Genomic DNA, 22,362 nt, shown 5'->3' on the forward strand with positions numbered 1-22,362 from the left:
TCATTCTTCATCCCACAGATAACTCTGCAACAAACCTGGAATGCTTTAGGTTTGATACACTCACAAACTATTTTTTGAGTTGTGTGTGTTTTATTCCTGAATTAGGTTACTTGTAAATTAAAGCATTACTACATCACTGATAACCGTGAATCTTTCTAGTGCAATACTATGTTTTTTCCCCATCCTAATCCAAGCGTCACCTCTTAATAACAACAAGTCTGTTTATTGATATTTGTCTCTTTGTGGAACATTTATGTAAAATCCAAAAGAGTGGGGGCAAATCCAGGCACAACAGGATGCTGTTGTTAATACATAAAAAGGATCCACAGAGTCGAGAAAGAAAAATTGCAAAAGAACCCAGGGACGTTGGTGTTGAATGGTTCCTGCTGATACCTTGTGATGTTATGTATTTCTAGCTGCTAACCTAAGACCCCTGCAGCAAACACTAGCTTCAGATGTCAACAAAATGATTGTTGCCACACTCAAGGACTCGAATCATGAGCTAGACTTGACTCAAAGATTGCTTTGTTTGACCTCATAAAAAGGGATATTGAAGTTGTCTTTTCATGTGGAAGTCTTACACAAATAAATTCCATCATGTGCCATTTACACAAACACACTTAATATCTGCATCCCATTTGCATTTGCCAGTTACAGGGTAATGACATCGTGTATGATGGCTCACTGGTATACCCTGCTGGGACTCTTGAAGTTATCATTAATAGTAACACTGTGGTTTTTTCCTATCTTGAATATGTAAAAGGCTGGCTGTGGAGAAATAAAACCGTTCAGACTGTGAGTTTGAGGAAAAGAGTCAGAAGGAGAGCGCAAACTGTTCACTGTCAAACCATCACTGTCGGCACAGAAGTGACTGTTAAAGTTCAACAGCGAATATGGACAGTGGTGGAAAGCAAGAATGTGAGAAATGATGAGAAAACTACTTGCAGAAGACTTGGAACTCTGCCCGTTGTCACACCTTTGCACATGTGAGAAGACTGCCAATGTGCCTTTTCACTTTTCTCTGTTTTTGACACTTAATGTTTGGCTGTTTAACTTGATTAATTAACATAACTGTTTAAAGAAATTGCTAAATTATAGCGGAGACAGTAGAATGTATATATAATTTTGTCTTCAGTTGGCAGGTCAGCAGCTCAATTGCTGACAAAGTAGAAACAGGTGTGCACTGCTGCAAGTGTTAGGAAAAGTGAAAAATCGGTTTACGTTGTGTAATTTTTGTTAGACTCAGAATGGAGTTTCAAAGTCAACCTCGTTGAAAATTGTATATGACAATGGGGTCATTTTTTCTCTCTCTCTGACTCTAAAACCTTTTTGGGGGGAACTAAAAATTCCTCTTTTGGAGGAAGAACCCTGTATAAAGATAACAGTAATTATCGTTTTGGTTTCTCTTCATCCCTTGTAGACATGAACTCTTTTGCATTAATCAAAGGGCTCCTGAACGTCAGCTTTGTCTAACAGCAATCTCTTGTAGTATTTAGACATCATTTTAAACAGAGCACTAGCCTGAGCTGCATGCAGTCACATTAACTGATAGGCATGAATGATTGCAGCTGACTCTTGTTTCTGTTGTGCGTCTTTTGTGAGTTCTTCAGTTACCTGAGGGGGAAAAAAGCACTATTGATTTGGATCCCTGTTTCTAATTTGCGATAAGACCAAAACATTTGTTAGGACATGTTTTTGCTTTTCCCACTCTAGCAAAAAGGATGTCTCCCTGAGCCTGATGGGATATCTGTCACTCACTTTAGGGCACACACACACACACACACACACACACACACACAACACACCACTGTTTAAAAATATGGATCCACATCTTCTAGCATGCGAGATACTGGCAGAACAGCAACAGCAGAAAGACGCTTGTATGTCACAATATGTATTTTTACAAAGTTAAAATGATCGGATGATGGAGAAATGCCTGGAAATGTCTCCTTACTTTAAAGTTGAAACGCTCAAGTGCTTTGATGGAGAAAGTGTTGTAGTTGACAAGATGTAGTTTGTGTTAGCGTATGAAAATTGCTGTGCGTTGGAGTTGCGGTCTATGAAAATGAACCACCATGCCTAACTTGTATTTTCAATGTGCATTTCTCTTCCAGTAGCCTCATTGTAGATGCTCTGCCCATGCACAAGTTATGAAATGGCCAACAAGAAGGCCATATTTGTTTTAATCCTGAAATTAGCTGTCATCTCCACTTGATGAATGCCCGTTGCGTGAGTGTGCCCTAATTGTCCATTTGCACAACGTTGTCTTCGTTCTCGGTTGGCCTATGGCCCAGGGTACCCACTACAACTGTTGTCCACTTGTCCAGAGCACCAAAACAATACCAAGCTGCCGTGATCCTTCAGAGAGCCACTGTCGAAGAGCCCCCTGGGGGTGGGGTGCTTTCTGATAGGTCTGTGCCAAATCTAGTCCAACACTCAATTGCTTCTTTGTCATTTTTCTCCATGTGAATGTCATTGTGGTTGAGTTGTGGCTCCATATGGATTCCCTGCGTTCAGGACTTAGACAGCGCTCCTTGCTTCCCCCTCAACCACAAGCCCTTCATCGTGGAAACCATTGTTGTCCTATCAAATGAAGCTTGTTTTTCAGCTTCTCTCATGAAGCGTGAAATACAAGCTTTTATATTAGCTTTGGCAGGTATTTAAACTTCTGATCTGATCCAGGCTGTGCTCATTAAATCGTCAGAGTGATGTAATGTTTCACTGGCGCTACTGTGTGCCAACATGGCATGTTTTTCCACTTAGGGATTCCAGGATTTGTCTCTGTCATAAACACAGGGCATCTGGTTGCCAGTAGTGTGAGCTTCATTGGAGTTAGGACATTGAAATGTGAAGAAGAGAAGCTGCCTGGTTTTTCATTTAGCAGCTTGGGTAAGTATGATAAATGTTACTTATCACCTATTGACCCCATGAGGTCAAGCCTTTGCCCTGTCACCCATCATCCTCCTCCTTCCCGCTGTCTTCTAGCTGCCCCTGAAACCCTGTGGATAGCCTTTATCTGCTCAGGCAACATTTTTCTCTCCAATACTGCTTGACCGCCATACAGATACCAAGGCAACACAGCTATTCACTTTCCGTGTTTGCAGTCAAGTGTGAGATGTTTTCCTCCTCCTGATTTATCTTTCCAAAGATATCTATTATTTGTCCTGTGGCCTCTGAAATACATTCATGATTAGATATGCGAAGCCTGAACAGATAGCTCCACTCCCAGTGTTCTCAGCTTTAGTTTTGACCCGCACACACCTAAATCCCTGCCATTTTTTGGGACATAGCTGGAGAGATAAGCAAATGGAAGAAAGTGTGAGATTATCATTGAAATAATCTTCTGAAATCAATTCAACTGAAATATCAAGGACAATGGGCTTATGTGTATGCACACACACTCGTGGGGTTTCTGTTTGTTTCATGCTTTTTTTTTTCCCCCTCCCCACTGGCAGTGTAAAGAATTGCACAGGAGCTTTTGTTCTTTTGAAAATCCACCTGATAATGTTGGGAGCTGGCTCCTTGCCTGAGCTGGTTGGATTTAAAAAAGAAAAAAAGGGAAAAAAGCTCTGTCTCCAGTGACCAGTCCAGCATTGCACATTGCCCAGATTTTTTGCAATCCCTCAGTAAAACAGCTCTTGTTTTTTGGGGGAGCTTTGGAAGTGGATGGCGAATGTCTTTTTCAAAGGGTAACCCTCAGAAGGTGAAAAGTGCAACACAGGTAGGAATAACAATGAGTGCAGCTTAATAACGGCACCATTGTGACGCCAGGCTTTCTGGGTTCACAGATAGGCCATTGCACCATCCTTTCCCCCCCTTCGTGCTTAAACGTTCCACATGAGACTGATTGAGCCGTTTCGTCCTGCTAAGCTGCGTGAAGAGTGCTACTTTTATAATGGAAGAATACTGCTAAATCAAGGCTTGACAAATCTGCTTTCTCCATGTCCTCACATTGAGGGTTGGCGGATTAGGTGCTAATTTTAGTGCCACTTATTTCTTCAGCTGCTTTTAAGAATTAGTTCCAAATAACAAAAAAAAGTGTGGAGCAAAAAATTGGGAGGGGAGGGAATTGTCTATTGTCAGAGGAAGCAAGGCTGTGGAAAACGGATTGTCTAGTGGCAGTGAGGGCTCTTTGCATAAGAGGTGAAATTTACATACAAATCTCCAGTTACAAAAACAAAAAACTCAATTTGTGGCAGCTGAGTAGAGTAACAGAAATCTTTGAGGAGTATTTCAGTCCCACCACACTGTGCCTCGAGTGACTCCATGAGATCACAAAGTCAGTTGGTGTTTTGAAAAAAGCCCAGACCATAAAAAATTCAGCACAGCTTTTTTCACCTTCTCTTTCTATAACAGACCCTTAGATCCAGGCTGTGTACGATTAAAGTGTGCGCTGTTAGTTAGAAGTCTGCCGTGCATTTGTTTAGCACTTGGTTGTCACCCTGCAAGTCAGCAGTTAGTTCATCTACAAACAAATTTACTTTTCTGGACTTATTTCACAAATGCCCTGTTAGTTTGAACCTTTCCATCGCGCACTTGTTTGGCTATTGTGTCACATCGTCAATACCAAGCAAGCATCAATACCCCACTGGAGGCAGTTGCATTTAAAACAACGGAGGACACAGCATTGGTGTGCATTCAGCACTTTTGAATAGGCGTCAGCTTATTGATTCTCCTTCAAGGTCCGCATCAATTCCTCTCTTTTCTTGTTTGTGACAGCGGAGAGCAAATGCGTTGTGTTGAATTGGGAGGTAAGGGGGTGGGGGCACCCGTAAAACGTTTGTGGCAGCTTCCACTCAGATCTGCTGCTCTTGGAGAGTAGCCCTTGACGTCGGTGACAGTATTTGGGTGTGATTATGTAATCCATCAGGGTATTACCATAAAGTGGAGTGGGGAGGGCTATCGAGGGGCTAGAAGGTAGCAGTGGCGCTGCTGCTACTGCTGATCAACGTCTAGCAACTGCCCAAGGGCAGGAATGTTTTGTGTGCCGATGTGTCCGACAGGTGGCTAGGAGACGCTAATTGATTAATGATCAGGGTGATATATGAGCCCCTACGGCCAACCTTAACATAAAGGCTCAGAGCACCGGTGTCGCCCTAAATCATTTCCAACCAGGCCAGTAAACCCCAAACAGTTCCCTCATTAGCATATGAAAGACCAATCGGGAGGGAGACTGTGCCTTCTCAGCCCTTTGTAGACCGCCTATTGTCAACATCCTGAGTCTGAATTAACAGGCCAGCATTTTATGCCAGATGAATAATGACAACAAAGATGATTTTATAATAAGGGTCACTCAGCACTAATGAATGGTTAACATCACCACAATCTCAGCCTTTGATATTGTTTGGACTTTATCCCTCCTTTTTTCTGTCTGTGCATGGCTTTGACCTGGGCACCACTCACCTAAACTGACTTTGCTCATTAAGAGTGTTTCCTGCACTGCGTGAGATTTAGGTTCCCTTTATTTCACTACAGTTGGTAAAATATTGATGTGAAACTCGGCTGAAGAAATGCACTGCATTTTCAAAGTGTGTTACAGAAAATCTGAATCCCATATAGAGGTGAAATGATTTGCATTCTTTCTTCATGTGTGTTTTTCTTCTCTGCATCATGGAGTTGACATATTTTCCATTCAAGCAGTGTCAGATTCTTCCTGAATGATTGAACATTAGTGGAATTCACCTGTCCCCAGATGGTCATATTTTGCACTTGGTGTTCCATATAACGCTGTCAGACTGGATTAGTCTCAATCTCTCTCTCTCACTTCCTCAGTCTCTTCCTCTCTTCCTCTCGGTCTCACTCCCTCTGGTTATTTACCATTCCACAGGGGGCCTTGCGTGACCCTCTTCATTGTTTTCTTTGGATGGCTCTGAAGGACAATAGCAGTCTGGAGCCTTGGCCTGCAATCAGTATGTGTGTGAATCTGCATCTTTCCATTGGGAGTTGTGTCCTCTTGTGTCAAGAGAGGTTATGCGATCTATGTGTCACTGAAGGGGCTTTCCACCGCTCAGAGTCAGAGCCTCAAGAACAGGGGGTTTATGTTCTGTGTGTGTGTGTGTGTGTGTGCGCGCGTGCGTGTGTGTGTGTGTGTGCGCGCGCGTGCGTGTGTGTGTGTGTGTGTGTGTGTGTGTGTGTGTGTGCATAGGCAGCCAGCCGGTGGAATTTTATAGGACCAAGCAAGTTAAAACAACACATTGTGTCTGTTTTAATGTGAGCTCATGACCCTCGCTGCAGGGCTGTCATTCCCAAGTAAGCACACGCTTGGAGACTGCTGGTCATACTCAAAATCAGAGTTTCTATTTGTACTGATAGTCTACGCAGGGGCGATGCTGTCACAGTGAATAAGTGAACATCCAAGGGCCGATGATAATTTTACTTGAGACTTGGACTGCTTCCCATCAAACCTTTTAAACCTTGAACAGTTGAGCAACCCTGAGCATAGTTACAGTTGCTGAGATGCTGGGCTGTACACTCAGGATGGGTGACCCCACTGAATTATTATTTTAGACTCCTTGCGAGCTCCTGAGCACTCAAGGCCTCCTATGTGTGGCGATATCAACTTTGGTTTGAAACCACGCGTCAACAGTGACGACACCATGTTCTTCTTCGTGTTTAAGGTGAGCGTCTACAGCGACTTGCTTTCACCCATCAGCAAGGATAAAGATGCGATTACCTTGGGCTCATCCTGTCCACTCCACTCTCATCAGTGCAGGCTGGAGGCTCAGACAGACACACACACATACACAAACTCTGTCCTTGTTTCATCTTTCTAGAAATTATGCTGCTCTTCCTCTACAGGACCAGTAGGAACACATGATTTAGATACCATTCATATTCATAAACAGGAAGTAAGGGTGTGTTTAAAAAACAAAACAAAACAGGAAATGGCACAAGGAGCTTCTGCACAAACCAACTGATGGGTAGAGGGTGGAATGGGTAATGAAACTACTTTTTTGTTATTCACAATGCACCTCAAAATGAATAAGATATTTTGATGTATGTGTCCATATCCTGTAGTTCTGGAAAGTGTAAGTATTGCATGTAGGGATGTACAGATTTATCACACTTGGGTGATATCTGCGTAGTCATATCAGCCTACAAACAAGATAGCAATCAATAGTGTAAGTGTTGAGCCTTTATCTGTTGTGTTATGTCACCTTTGTGCTCGCTAACTGCTTTTTACACTGGTAAATCATTATTTGGTTAAAACTAAAAAGTCTAAGGTAAAGACAAGTTCATAGGAAAAAACATCTAAAAATGAAGCTGGCTTCGAAATGCTCGTAGTCCTTTCACTTTGCCACATCTTTGACTTGTGCACATGCAGGAGGAAGGTGAGCGTGTAGTAAAAGGATGTGAGCAATATTTCTTTGACCATAGAAATTGTAGACAAGCATTTGATGTTAGTTTGTAAATTTGCTTCCTGATTAACCCCAAATTAAGGTGTCTCTGAGAGCCATTTGTAATTGAGTTGTATGCAAATGAAGCCATTCTTTATAATAACCCCAAATCTTTATTTGTGTAAAAAATAAATAAATACATTTTAAAAAATGCTATATTTAAAGCTCTGTTGTTTCACTGTCCCTGGTAGCTTGTGATAACAAATTACTGCAAAATTCATTTGCTGCCTATAAAAGGCCACTTCTTCCTCAAGGGATGGTGTTTCCCTGTTTTCTTTAGTTTTTTTCCTCCAGCAGTATCTTGACCCTTCTAAAGAGCGACTATTAGCCTGGCTGTCAGAAAAGCTCTGTTGTGCCACAGCTTGCTGTTAACTAAGTGTAAGGAACTTGCTTTCTCACTGTGACAAGTGAAGTGAAATATACCCAAACAGACCACAGTTTTAAATGTCATTGGTTTCTCTTGCTTTTGGAAAACCCTGTCCTGGTCCACAGTTCTACATTTTTTTGGGGACGGATTTGCTAACCCCCCCCTCAGAAAGAGAGAGACAGGATAAGCTCACTGCTTTTGACGTGAGCCAATTTTCTATTCAAATATGATTGACCGTGATTGTGCAGTTTGGTATTTACGTTGCATCCATGAAAGTGCCTTTTAACATTTACAAACCACCGTTCTGTAATTTCCAGCTAGTTGTTTTTGGTTCAAAAACAATACCACAAAGCGTTTTCCATGCTTTCTCCAGCACAAAGGTGCCATTTATCAGATAGCCTAAGTACCATGTGACTCTTTCAATTTAGATCTGTAACTAGACCTGTTAGTAAACACTTGTAATATTTGAGCAGTTTGCATAAACAAAATGGAAGCATTCATACACTTGCTGAAAACCAGAGTCATTAGATCGTTGTCTGTAGCAGCCATTCATCTGCACAGCATCGGCTAAGCTGCTCTACTATGAAAAGATGACACGCCACTTCAGATTTGTCTCTGTCTTGGCAATGAAGGCGCCTCTGTGTCCCTATTTGTGCATCAGGCTGAGGGGATTTCTAGGCCGCCACCTGATTCACATTGCTGTAATTGAGTTGTGGCCATAAGCACTACTGTGCCTGCCTAGGCCCTAGGTAATTCACACACCACAAAAGCACTGTTTTACTCCACTTTTCACATGATGTCTGGGGCACAAATGCAGCAAGTGAGACAGTACAATCTATTGAAAAAGGGTGGGGAGATCATAGGGAGAATGAGAGGGGGGAAAAAGTGTGTAAGAGTTTTCATGTAGTAAAGCAGCTCTGCGCCAGAAAGCCAGGGAGTCACTGAGTCTGCAGCACGTGGATAAAGGACCACAAAGCTCTCGATTTCAAATCTCTCTCTCTCTCTCTCTCTCTCTGTTTTTTTTTTTCTCTCTTAGGAGCCACAATCGATTCAAGGACGGCGAGATTGACGTTTTTGGGGTAAGCCCGAATTTGTCACTGCTTTTGACTCCGGGTAATTTCGGTTTTCCACATTTAACACTTTGTGTGTACCAATTTTTTCGCACGCATGTCTCTATATAAGCGTTGCTCTTTGCCATATTAATGTCGTGGAGAGGTCGACTCTGTTGTCATTTGTTTTTCCCATGACACATGGTCTGCATTTCGCTGGCTGGGTAAAGTTCAAGCTTGTGGACAGCTGACTTTTTAAAGTCTTTCCAATCCTTTTCACACACCCTTGCACAGACACACAAACACACTGTGGGTCTGTTTGGAGGGGGTGCTGTGTCTTGTGCCCTGCGTGCTGCTAGCATTAGGATGAGCACTGTTGCATCAGAGATGGGGCAGGGACTGTTGCATCAGAGCTGGAGTTGGCAGCGGGGAGATTTGCCCTGTCATATTAAAGTGACAAAGACCAAACACAAACAGCCGTTCATCATTCGCTATATTGGGTTGAAGTGCACGGACCATTGCTGTGTGAATATAGATTCATTTTGGTTCTTTGTATTAGACTGGCAGCTAAAAGAATACTGCTATTAGTTTATTCTTATCCCTTCTCTGTCATTTTGTACTGTTTCGACAAATTCTTTTCATCGTAGTGATTGAAAGGACGGAGCTTAAGGTTGGCCAGTTTTCTTTCAGCCAATCAAAGATCACAGTTTGTCCTCCTCAGTCTGGTTTTGTCCTGTTTGTACAGACTTGTTTTACTCCTCTGTCCTGTCCCGTCTTGTCCCATTCTGTCCTGTTTTTAAACCGGCTCTTCCTGGCCTTGGGAGAAAGGTAATCTCTTCCTCTCAGACATGCACCTGCCCTCATACCAGCCTCTGAGCAAAAGCAAACTGAATGCTGTGTGTACCAGTATGCCAGCCAATACCCAGAAAAATGCAGACTCTCTCTGCAGATCACTTCCGTCATGGCATACCCACACGACAGAGATATGCTTTGTGGACAGACGCACACCCACAGAAGACGTCCGTGTGTTGTGTTTTTAGCTTTTGTAAGATAGACCAAAAAAAAGGTACAAATTGAAGCTGTTCAGTTTTTTGTTTATTGCCTTCATCATGTTAACTTCATCACATTTTGTGGAAATCACACAGTTAAGCCATTACTCTGTGACTTGGCAGAGGATAGTTGCAGCCATTTTGTACTTTATCTCCGAGTTAGCAGGTTTGGGGTTTTCATCTCAATGTAAAACTATACTGAAGCTCCCCTCCCCTTCCCCCTCTGCTGCCCTCCCTCCCTTCATAATTTAGATCCAGTCTCATAAGTGGGTTGGGAAGAGGCCCCGGCAGTTGATGTGGAACACATGCCTTTAATGATTCACACTCTGTGCGGTAGGTCGGTGGTGGCTGCCGAGCCCGCTGCCTCTCCCTCCGTCTAGAGTAGGAGTCCTGTATTTTTCACAGTGTTGTTCTCTTTTTTTCTTTTTTTTTTACTCCATACATGGAAACTTAAGGGAAGTTGAAGTGCATAGCTATACACTGTTATTTACATGTAATGGTTCTTCTTAGTCTCACTCAGAGGCTGGACACAGTTGGATCTGTGTTTACCTGCCAGGCTATAACACTTTCTGGATCTTCTTTTTTTTCTTGTTGATGAAACTTCATGGAGTGAACTGCTGACTCCAGTGGCTCTAATGGTAATTTCTCTCCTGTCATTGTGGTAAATCTGGCTATAAGTTTTGGTGCGATTATGTTGCTGTTCCAATTTTTCACTATCGAATAACCGATCTAAATTGTCGGCTAAACTACTTCAAGCTCAGTTAATGTGTTGTGCTGCCAAGCTCATTTACTGTAAGGCGTTTGACTAGCAAGACATTGCGTGGCATGTTACTTCCTCACCAAGGACAAAATAGCAGAAGTGATGCTCAATACTCCAACCACAGTGACAAATTTGAGCAATTTCACAGCGTTAATCCCATTCAAACAAATGCAGATGCCAGCTTCTGGCTGCACAGTCAAAAGTTAGTGAAACATGCCAGCACGTGGCCATCCAGGCTAACGTAAATGGCTTCCTGGGTTTTTGTTGTTGTTGTTGTTTTAAAAATTTCTTTGACTTTCACCCTCTGCTCTCAATCTCAGCCTACATCTTTCCATCCATACTTCCATCTTTTGTACTCCCCCCCCCGCCCCGCCCTATCTCTTCCTGTGTCGCACCATCGTGGGTCCCACATCTAGTTTTGGGGCCTTGTCTCACTACTCCTTTCATCACCTGCTCATGGGAAAACACTGCGTCACCTACCACACAGTGGACATTACACATATATGATACAAAGACAAAAAATAGCTCATTCCTTTTTATCCAGAAACAAACTTGGTGAGATCTGCCGTGCTTAAATGAAAGTTTCCAACACTTGCTGACCGCGCTGGTCAAATTAGGCTGCTCGTGCATTGGCTATGTCACTCTAAAGCTCTGTATTAATGTGCTAAAGTGTTGCAGTTATTGATTCACTGGAAGCGGTACATCATATTTTTGTAATGATTTGGGAAAATGTGTGTGCGTCGTTGGAAGTCGCAGTGCTCTTTTGCATTAGTGGGAGAGTAATTTCGTTTTAGCTCTTTTTCCCACAAGTGCTTGGATTAATGCCCACGAGTTTACCAATCCTGTTTACTATGTTTTTATGTGGTGGTGCTCAGTTTTTACAATACCCATTATCCACGAGCCTAACAAAGTGCCACTCATAAAGTGTTGCTTTAATGAAACTATGCTTTGTGCTGTTTTATGCACTGTGTTTTGCGAAAATTGATGTTAATCTGTTTGGGGCTCATAAATTAAGCCTTTTGTTAGAACATGTTTTATGAAGTTTGTTGCTCTCAGAGCTGCTTTTGGAACAACAGATGGAGTGTTTGAAGTGTGTGTGTGTGTGTGTGTGTGTGTGTGTGTGTGTGTGTGTGTGTGTGTGTGTGTGTGTGTGTGTGTGAGCGCTAAAATTGATGAAGAGACCTCCCTGGATTTGAGTATTGCTACAAATCACTACTCGATACTGGATGCAGAAACCCCCAGTCATTCTATGCGAGAGGGCGTAGCTAACAGTACTGAGTAGTCTGCAGTTCCTCTTTGGGGCGCCTCCTGACAGGAACTTGGCAGCAAGGAAACATAAACAAATTCCCTGTGGTGGGCTGGCAGGCTGGGCGGCGCGGTCCCCCCCCCCCCGTTACCATACATGCACAGCGAAGCGCAGCCCAGCTCAGGCTAGCATGCTCAGCTCAGAACCCACAAGCTGTGAGAAATAGATCTTAAAGGGACAGGTGCTGCTGGCTTTCCATCATAGGGCACAGGGCCACTCTGTATTTGCAGTCTGTTTTCATTGTGTTGTTCTAGACTGACAGCGGTGTGTGTTACTCCTCCTGCACAAACCCCTGACAGATCCAAAAAACACCTTTCATGCTTAGGGGAGGGGAACTGTAGCCAGGGGTCCCCGAATTTGTGCTGAGTGAGCAAAAAGCCAAAGCAAGGATGATGTAATGATGGCAGCGATGGCGGTTGGGGGAGATCGGAGCGAATGCAGTTGTTGCAGTCTGGAATGAAAGAGAGAGGGGACACGATGGCTAAAGTGGTCATAACGTATACCCACACAGTTGCACAACCAAAACATGCATTGTTTTGCACATGTCGCATTTATGCATTTGTGTGCAGAAAAAAACTCAGATGTCTGCAGTTTTCTCTTTCTTTTTCACTCACCCTCTTCAAACACAGTAGTGTATTGTGCAGCCTGACCTGGTCCCTGTCCAAAGGCAAAGAGAACCCAGATTGCTGAAACAGAGGGGCCACTACTAACAGGCTGGCCAGGCTGTAGTTGTTATAGCCCGCTGTGGCCTTCCAAACCAACAGGGACTTCTGGCTGAGGCCAGAAACTGTGTGTGTGTGTGTGTGTGTGTGTGTGTGTGTGTGTGTGTGTGTGTGTGTGTGTGTGTGTGTGCGCGCACTTGAGTATTCTTTTTGATCAACCACAGAGGAGGTTTTTGGACAGGACTTGCAGGAGCCAACATGGCACCTCAGTGCAGTTTCATAAGCACTGGTAAAGGCATTTGCCTGACTTTTAATAGTCCTTCTCCATAACATCATCCAAATGCACTATTTTCAACCGTCCTTTAAGGGCGGTGCTCCTGGAGCAGGCGAGTAGGAGGAGAAGACCCTTCGCCTCCTTCAGTTCTCACTAGGAGGATTAAATGCCTCGGTGGTTTCAGTCATCTGCTTCAGCAGCTCGTCTGTGTGCTCTCACATGTGATTAGCACCTGTAATAATGTGGAATAGTGGCACACTAAAGTACTTCAACAGGCTGGATTTTCTGTCTGTCTTGGGGTGGGCATTAAATGAAATATGTTCAATGTATTCTGCATGGGATATACTAGATGGCTGTATCCTTAACACTAGTACAAAGGGTTTTTGTTTGCAGTTTTTTTTTTTTTAAAGCCAGATTCTCTAGTTCTTTCCTGTCGATCTCTCTTTCACACACACAGGCACAAAAAGAAAATCACATTTCCCCTGCATATCCAGGCGAGTGTGTACGTAGCTGGACAGTCGGGCTTTTCCCTCATGTTAAAACATGTGTCAACGTTTACAACTTTAATGAGATGATTAAGCGAGACTGTCATTCTGGTCATGAAAAGAAAAGAAAAGAAACAAAACAAAACAAAACAAAACAAAACACAAAGAGTGAATTCTAAGAGGTAATCTTATGTTCTCTCCAGAGCTTTTCTCACATAATCTTGGGGCAGTGTTTGCAGAATCAAGTTGGGACACTATCCAAGTTGCCTTTTCTCAGGTGTAGCTCCAGCCACATTCTCACTACTGGAAATGCTCCATTAATGTGCACTGTTGTCACAGATCGGCACAGTCGGACTTCATGTAGACTTGCTGTGGAACTGTAAGGCTAAAGACTGCTGATTGTCTGTCTCTGACATTTGTGTTTTCACCCCTTAAGTCTGGCTGGTTATGTCTAGAAAAATTCAGAGTTGCATTGCTCAAGTTTGATGTCAGCAAAAAAAACTATTGTGATTAAGTTGATGTGCTAGCTTGAAGTTTCTCACCGATATAGGGAAGCACACCTCTCAGTCTGCGGTCTGTCTGCGTCTTGCTTGCGTGCCAACCACTTCCAGGGCTGAGTTTTTTTTATTTTTTGTGACTCTGTGCCTGACAAGTGAGAGTGAAAGATAATTATTTATTCTACTCATAAACACCAATGAGCAGCAATGCTCATAACCAGCAGCTCACAAGTTTTTTTCAGCACCAAGCTCTGAGAGGACAAGCTCAGAGAATAAATTGCACAAGATTTTATAATGATGAATGATGACCTTAGTTTCTTTCATAATGTTTTAATTAGACCTTTAGACTAACACATGATAGAACCCAGTCGATTGACATTGATTACTGCATTATGTATTTGTTTTAAATGTTGATCAGCGGGACATATTGGTCAGTATTGTGTGCATTTTTTCAAAGTATTCATCCAGTTGCTAGAATAAATGCAACAAGGAGGGACGATCGAAGGGGAAAGTCAGGTGTGACTCTGACATGTGGTTGACAGGTCACAGCTGAAGTCACATCTGTTTGTGCTCACAGAACACTATTGTAATGCAGCTGAACTGAAAACAAAGCTGTTTTCATTCCAATACCTTCCTGTTTTTGTTGTAATATGACTGATATGAAAGGTCGCCCACTGAAGCTAATGTAAAGCAGCCTTTATATTTTTAAACCCTTTTTCAGACTACTTCTCTTCAGTCTTGATTTTATAACAAAGAAGCTGTCTGATTAAAATCAGCACTGACTCACAGTGTTGGCTGCTCTGCTGCTCTGTTTCACCTGTATTTACAAGCAAAATTACCAAGTTTCTTGTTGTCACCTCATTGATGGTTCATAGTCAGTAGTATATTTGTAGGACTTATGTGAAATCTGTTTAGTAAAAGTCACAATCAAGTGTGTAGTTTAAAAATAATAAAATAAAATATAATAATATAGATGCACACTCATTCAGCTGTACATAGCAAACACCGATGGGCCCCTCTGAGCCAGGAAAGACCTTATATCTAAAACAATTTGGGAGTATAAAGTTGTGGTCACAGTGGTTATTTTCAGCTCAGTGAGTGGCAATAATGGCTTAAGCATTAATTTTTTTTTAAAATTTGTACTGCATGCATATCAACCCTTTCCACGAGTAATTTCAGCTGCGTGCAATTGCAGTGGGCCAGTTGCACAGCTGAAATGACTGGTAGAGTAAACCTTTATGCAAAATCATTGTGGACTTCTCAAGAACATGTAAAAACAGGAAGTGTCGGGGATTATGTCACTGCCACATATTTTGTGGAAGTAACAATGCTGTCGTTTTCCCCTATTGCTCGCGCGCGTTCATGTGCGAGAATAGAACAGTCAGTGCTCTCTGCAAACAGCAGAGCTGGGGGGAAGAGGAGGGGGGGCGTGGAGGATGAGGAGGGGCTGACAGAAAGTCTTAGGATCAAGCTGTTCCACTGACAGAGCACTGGTCAGGCTGAACTGGTGACAGTGCACTGCACAGGGAGAGAGACTGTTTAAAGGAATGTGGAGGAAATGGAGAAGATGGCACCAAAAGTGAGTTAAAGTTCCCCCTCCTCCCTCACAGGAAGACTCTATATGAGAACAGTGAAACTGGGAGATTAAGAAAAGGTCTCTTGGGATAGTTTGGGTGTGCATGCACATGTTATGTATAGTATGTAAAGCTCTTCTGTTGTGTGTGCGTATGTCCCAGTACTCACGGGGAGTAAGTACATTCTCACACCGATGAGGTGAAAAAGACAGCATCAAGAGCCTCAGATGTATCTTCTCCCCCGTTGCACTCTCTTATGTCCCACTAGGCACATCTCTGTAACGGCCCTTTATCGATCCCAATGCCTCCTTGTCTGCACTCAATCCCCATCGATCGGCACCTCGCAGGGTCTCAGAGGGCTGCTACACAGCCTGTTGCCGTGACACGCTGTGCGTCTATACTGTGTGTGCATGTGTGTAAAACAGTGCGTGTTTGTTTACTAGAAAAGAAGCCCTGCCTTCATATGTCTGGAGTGTCCGTCCAGTCTTTCTGTCAAGCCTTCCTGGGCTCTGTTAATGTGGCTGGAGACCTTCAGTAAAATCGCTCCGCTGTAGCATGGAGTGAAGGCCTCACTGTCATTAAATCGTGAACGATTCAGGGCTCCATGTCCAAAACCTTGCAGCATGAAGACCTAAGCAGCCGGCATAAAAAGACTCACTTAGTAACTCTGCAGTCTTGAAAAAAGACAGAAAGAGATAAAAATGACTCATGTGTTTTTCTTTCTTTTTTTTTTTTTTTTTAAGAAAACCCTGATTAATCAGTCAAGCCACATGAAAACTTTGCTTGTTATTGTTGCTACTTGATTGATTGAAGTCCTGGATCTGGGTCAAGCACCCCCCCACCACACACACACACACACACACTCACACACACACAAATGCACACACACTTTTTCTCTCTCTCTCTCCTCTCTTCCTTGTTTTTTAACCCTCTCTGCCTTTTTTCTACCTAAATAAGAGCCAACCCCCCACGTCTCTTCCCTTTGTCTCTCATCTGGTCTTCTGTTTTTGTTAAAGGACAGTTGATTAATGGTGCCACAGACAAAGCCCATAGTCTGCTCTCAACATGGCCTCAGATAGGGCTTCGCTCTAGGTAAACCAAAACACGTGTGCTCCGGACAGCCACTGGAAACCCCCGAGGAGTGAGCGAGAGAATAGGAGGGACCGAAGACTTTAACGACAGCACTCACTGATGTATTGTATACAGTGATGTAGGACTTTCCTGCACACTCCAGATTTATCGAGATGAAGGAGTTGTGTTTAATATATACAGTCCCGGGCGGACATGTTCTGGGTGTTGCCTTTTACACTGCCTGTCGGTAACTAAGATTTAGTCGCACTACGCTGGCCTCTGTGTGTGTTCATTAAAGTATATACTTATCCTGCTAAGGTCTACCTCCCCTGGTGGGAAAGTGCACGTATTTACTGATCTTAATGTAGCAAAGAGTCATTTCAACACCTGAGTATTGTTTCTTGCCTGCAGGCTCCTTGGGAATGAGTGCTGTGCCCGTGACAGTCTTATAGATGAGAATTGCTTTATTGAATTGCCTTATTGAATGATAACTGAGCATATTATCCCTGTGACTGCGCTGAGGTTTTTATCGTTAGTTGTCTTCGTAATGGCAGGGCCTGACACTCGGTGTTTGTGCCGCATTGGTATGGTCTAATTGGCTGCGCCTGCTGCCAAAGTTAAACATGTTTTCACTGGAATTATTACCTAGTAGGTATATTGGCTAATAACTCTTATGTGTTCAGTTATACTATATGGTACTGACACACTGAGCAATTCTACTACATTTATATTCAGACTCTTTTTATACACTGTAAGCCAATAAAGACAAAGCATTCAGCGCTATTGTTTCTTTAATCTTCCTATATATATATATATATATTTAGTTGTATTTGCGGCTATTATGGCTTTTGTGGCTCTATAGGTTGTGTTGATGCTGAATTCTGCTTTGCTTCTGAGAATTGCACAGAACAGCATGTGCTCCAAAAAGGCAGGGAGGTTTTACTCAGAAACCAATCGAAGAACTGTGGTAAGTTATCATCCTGTTTTGGCGAGAGTCTGCATTCATAATGACTGGAAACCAAAACATAATTGAAAATAAAATTGTATTAATCAACAAGCCTTATTATAAATTGGCCACGGGCTGATATTAGGCACAGTGATTCAGCTGACTCACAATTTAAGCATTAATAGAATAATCAGATTTGAACTTGTGGAAATTCCCCCTTGTTTTCTCTAAATGTCACCAACCAGCAGTATGTTGGAAAAAAGCAAAGGTATAATAACCGTTGGCTATGCGTCAAACACATGTAAGAATAGCTTAGCTGGTCAGCAAGGTCGCTATCCAACAGCAACACCAGCAGCTCTTTGTCAAACTGTGTATACCTTATGTAGAGGAAAGGTGAAGCTTTCCCGATGAGCGTGTAGCCCTCCTCCACTGCTTTTCACCCAGACGATGTACGCATGCCAGCTTCCTGTCTTTTCCAGCTCTCATACAGAATGATCCCAAAGCCTTCCTGTGGGTCTCAGAGGGATTAGCCGTGGCATGTGGACCGCCGGAAGTGGTGACAGGCTGTTCAAGCAGAATTGTTCTATAGAACCAGAAGATTTTTGTCACAGATGAGATGAGCATGTTGAATATCGGGGCAGTTGGCAAATGCAATATTTACATCCCGTTTGAGGCTTGTATGGTATGGGAAGCGGAGAACATGATAAATAAATAAACTGGCGTGTTTTCAGAAGGCTGATGAGAAAATCCATTTTGGACTGTTCACAATAAACACAGGGACTGAGGCAGCGTGTTCCTTTTCCACAAGAAAGTGACTGCACTTTTGTGGGTGTCTCTGGCAGTCCTGCAGTAGAAATGTGTTTTAAAACTTCTAAACTAGGTGAATTGAAACTCTGTTCATCCATACTTAGAAGCTTAGGATTGTTTCCTGATAAAAAGAAACAGCAAAGTCAACTAAATTCATGAGTGGCGACCTAAAAGCCACCCCACATCCGAAATAAAGCAGAATTTATTAAAGTGGTCCAGGTAAAATGCCATCTGTTGAGACTGAAACCTGCTGAGGGGTTCAAATCAGCGCGTTCACCTGTTGTAGGGAATCTGAAGCCAAGTGGCCCATCTTCACTTAATTAGACTGAGCGTCTATTAATAATTTATCCTCTGCTTTCTCTGGAAGCAAAACCAAAAGGCTCAGCTGTGGCTGTCTGTCCAGATTTCTTGTCACTGGACATTCAAGCCTTTTCCCATTTTGGACTGCAAGTTATTTACTCACTTACACCCTTCCCCAACACAGCCACACACACCCTGCAATGTGCACCTGCCCGGATGAGCAGATGATGCTGTAGTGCTAGAGGCAAAGTTAGGGAAGCATGGACATGTGTTTTTTTTGGTTTTTTTTGGTTTTTTTTCCCCTTCCATCTTTTTGGATTTTTTCCCTCTGTCATTACCTTTTCTGTTACTGTACTAAGACAATGTGTACCCTGTACCAAATGTACTCTTTCTCCCTAGCTCTATCCCCAGGAAGTGCCTGTTCTCTTTATATTTTAGTGAGTTTTTTGCACACACACCCCCCCCCCCCCCCCTTCCTGCTCATCATCACTTGCTGCACTATGGTGTCAAATTTGGTTATGTATGCACCCCATGTCTTTGATCTCCCCCTGCACTCCTGCGTTGTGTACATTGCATAACCACCCGCCGCTAAGCCTAGAGGTTCACCTCAACTCCCCCTCCCCCCGATCTCTTTTCTCTCTCACACCCTCGTTCCTCTTTTTTCCTCACGCCCCCTGCTCTCCCCCTCCATCTTCCTCTTTCTTCTTTGGCAGCAATCCAGGTCATCACCTCTTCCCTTCTTCTCCTTTCTATGATCCCGAACCTGGAAAATCAGTTGGTTGCTCTCTCTGTGTCTCTTTTTCTCACTCCCTTCTTGCCATTGTTGTTCCACTCCTCTTCCCTCGCTCACCCTTTATTTCCCATCCTCACTCTCTTCCCTCTACTCATTTCACTCTCCCTGCCTCCTGCTCTCCACTCTCCCAGTGGTCTCATTAGGCATGAAGGAGGCTGCCTGTTGTGTGTATGTGTGTTCTCTTAGGCAAAGTCTCACTTGACTGAGCATGCCACTTGTACTAGCGGGGGCCTGGGCTCCATTATTACCACAAAGCTGTCACAAACAGTATATAAAGTAGCCTCCTGTTGCCGAGTTGTGGGTGAACACAGGGCATTCTCCTAACAACAGCAGCTACCACCGCTGTGCCTTGCTGAAACGATAGAGAAGCTGCTTTTTGCTTTAGCAGGCGAAACAGACGTACATTATACAGATATAGAAAATAGGAAATGTATACAAAATAAATATGCACACACACACACACCTACACGTCACCTTTCTATTTGGTCGGCACATGCTGCTCCTGAGACGTAAAACCACATACCAAACACATCTGTCTCTTCTGTCTAATGACATCCCACCTATGTGGTCCAACCTTCTGGGATGTCCTCTTCCTCTACTGAGTGAATGATTGTGTGTGTGTGTGTGTGTGTGTGTGTGTGTGTGTGTGTGTGTGTGTGTCCACCACTGTTTTGCTAGTATCTAGTTACAGGGATGCAGGAATGGGCCTCTGTGCTGCCTTGCTGGCAGGCCTGACCCCAGCAGGTCAACGTCCATTACCACATGAAACCTAAATGTCAAGCACGGCCCCCTGCTGTAGCCATTTGTCTTTCTCTGTTGGCCCGTCAGCCTAGATACACACAAGCATGCAAAGACGCTCACCTGCTGAAGAATCCTCAAAATGTCTCATTGTAACCATTTCCTTTTCTGTGGCTATATTTAAATACACACTTTGCACATTTCTTTGTATTAAAGGATTGATGCCTAGCAACAGGGGATATTTTTATTACATTGCTTTTGATAATCACCCGGATATAATTTCTTTCTACATGTTTGAAGTGTTGACTGACAGCCTGACAACATCCTGTTTTTTTTATCCAAGAGCTGTTTAGTTTGACCTTTTCTAAGAATGGAGTGACTTCAGTTGATGATGGACAGAGTCGATGAACAACACTTTCTTTTTGCTTTAAAAAATATGCAGTTTACATGTTCGTTTTCAGCTTTTAACCATTAAACACGGTAGTCTAAAGTAGTGATGTTCCTGAGACATATGGTAGCTTCTTTATGCTGCGCGTAATGTTCAGTTGATGCTTGCCACACCTGCTAAAAAGCAAGGCCAGCAAGTGGCAAAAGTGTCCAAAGCATTAAAGGGAAAAAGCCATTCCTTATTTCTCACTACCTGAGCGATCCATCGACAGTTCTGTCACATCAGGCGAATGATTCATTCGCCATTTGTACGTTTATCTCTGAGGCTGTTAAGCATCAAACACCACCTCATTTGTTCCCACTGAAGTGATTTGAGTTCTTTAACCACCGGTCAGTGAGGAAATAGCATTTTCCCCTGGTACACAGTGATGAGCTCTGTAGCAGTCATTATCAGAAAGCACTCTGGCCAACTCCACCCCCCCCCCCCACCCCCACCCCCCCCCCCCCTACATTAGTGAGCAGCAGCCATCCATTTTTTGCAGATAAAGGACAGAGAGAAAGCTACAGTGACTGTACGTACACACTCGTGCACACATATAAACATATGACTTGTTTACAGGAAGCTGTCAGCCATGCGTCCGTATGATAAATAAACAGTGAAGCATCTACTTTTTAATGATGGCACATACAGGCCTACACGCCGACTATTGATGGAAAGATTGAAAGTGTTCTCAAGGGCCTTTCCAACATGACAAATAGGTCTGGATTTTTTTTCCCCCTCCATTGCCTTGTCTTTTATTTATCTTGTGCAGGAGTTTGAAGATGCAAGCGATGCCAAGCACATTTATAAAGAGCAGTGACCAACACGGAAAACATTTGGAGCATGAATGAAAAGAATTTGATAATAAACAAAGAGAAAGCCACAAAGAGCAAAAATGTGCTTTCCTTCAGGAGACCAGAGGACATGCACAAAGTATAGTGCAAAATTTAGAAAAAAAAGAGGGTTGTTTTTTAAGGTTTTTGTCAAACCTGAGGCATAACTGCTCACCACCTCCTGCCAAAGTCATCTCAGGATACCAAAAACAGCAAAGCCACCTGCATTAGCAGGCTGCCCCTGCCGTGCAGAAGATGCTCCGCTGCTCGCTTTGATAAATGTTTCATTGTTTATGCTCTTTCTTCTGCGTCTCAGTTTCTCTCTCCTCCTCTCCATCCTACATCTAGTCGGGTGAATGTTTTCAGAGACCGGCGGGCTTTCTGTTTTTTCTTTTTTTCTTTTGTCAAGTGTTGTTTCAGTGTTAGTCAAGCGTTTGATGTCTTTCTCGATTGTTGTTCATCTGCCTCCCTGGGCCGAGATCACAGGCAGCATTTATTAATCTGCAGGTTCACACTCACAGCTAAGGGACTGCTAGCAGCAGGTCCACCACATGCCTTCTTTCCTTTTTCTCTTTTTTTCTCTTAAAACTATACACTGCCCCCCCCCCCTTTTTTTTTTTTTTTTAACTATTAGCAAATGACCTACTTCATGAATCTAAACTTAGCTGCACTCAACCCCGAGTCAAGGGAGCGATTTGATTGTGAGTTTAGCTCGTGAAGGGAGGGCGGTGTTATCTGTGCTCCACAAAGACACAGGGTTAATTGATGCACGCTAGTGTCACTGTGGTGATTGCTTGCCTTTTTGCCTTGTTGGCTTTTTAAGTTGATTTTCAACCCCATTATCTGATAAGCCGTATGTGGCAGGTTGGGGAGTATTTGTGTGTGTGTGTGCGTGTGTGTGTGTGTGTGTGCGTGTGTGTGTGTGAGTACGTGTGAGTCCTAGTTGCCTCACAAAGATGAAGAGCTCTCTCTTTACCTAAGGGGAATGGGGTTTGACAGTACTGTAGCGCCCCCACCCTCCCTCCAT

At 43.3% G+C, this 22,362-nt stretch overlaps 1 protein-coding gene across 5 annotated transcripts in view; it reads left to right on the forward strand.

Moving 5' to 3' along the window:
• Positions 1-22,362, forward strand: part of raraa (retinoic acid receptor, alpha a) — a 139,475-nt gene that overhangs the window by 8,436 nt on the left and 108,677 nt on the right. For 3 of the 5 annotated variants that reach the window (XM_084938018.1, XM_084938019.1, XM_084938021.1), the window contains exon 2: positions 8,801-8,843. The exons of the other annotated variants lie outside the window; for them this stretch is intronic. The gene's annotated coding sequence lies outside the window, so the exon portion shown is untranslated. The remainder of the gene's footprint in view (positions 1-8,800; positions 8,844-22,362) is intronic. 5 annotated transcript variants of the gene reach the window in all.

Source organism: Perissodus microlepis, chromosome 8 (assembly GCF_051167445.1).
Source record: "Perissodus microlepis isolate ML-2025 ecotype Zambia chromosome 8, ASM5116744v1, whole genome shotgun sequence".
NCBI lineage: Eukaryota > Metazoa > Chordata > Actinopteri > Cichliformes > Cichlidae > Perissodus > Perissodus microlepis.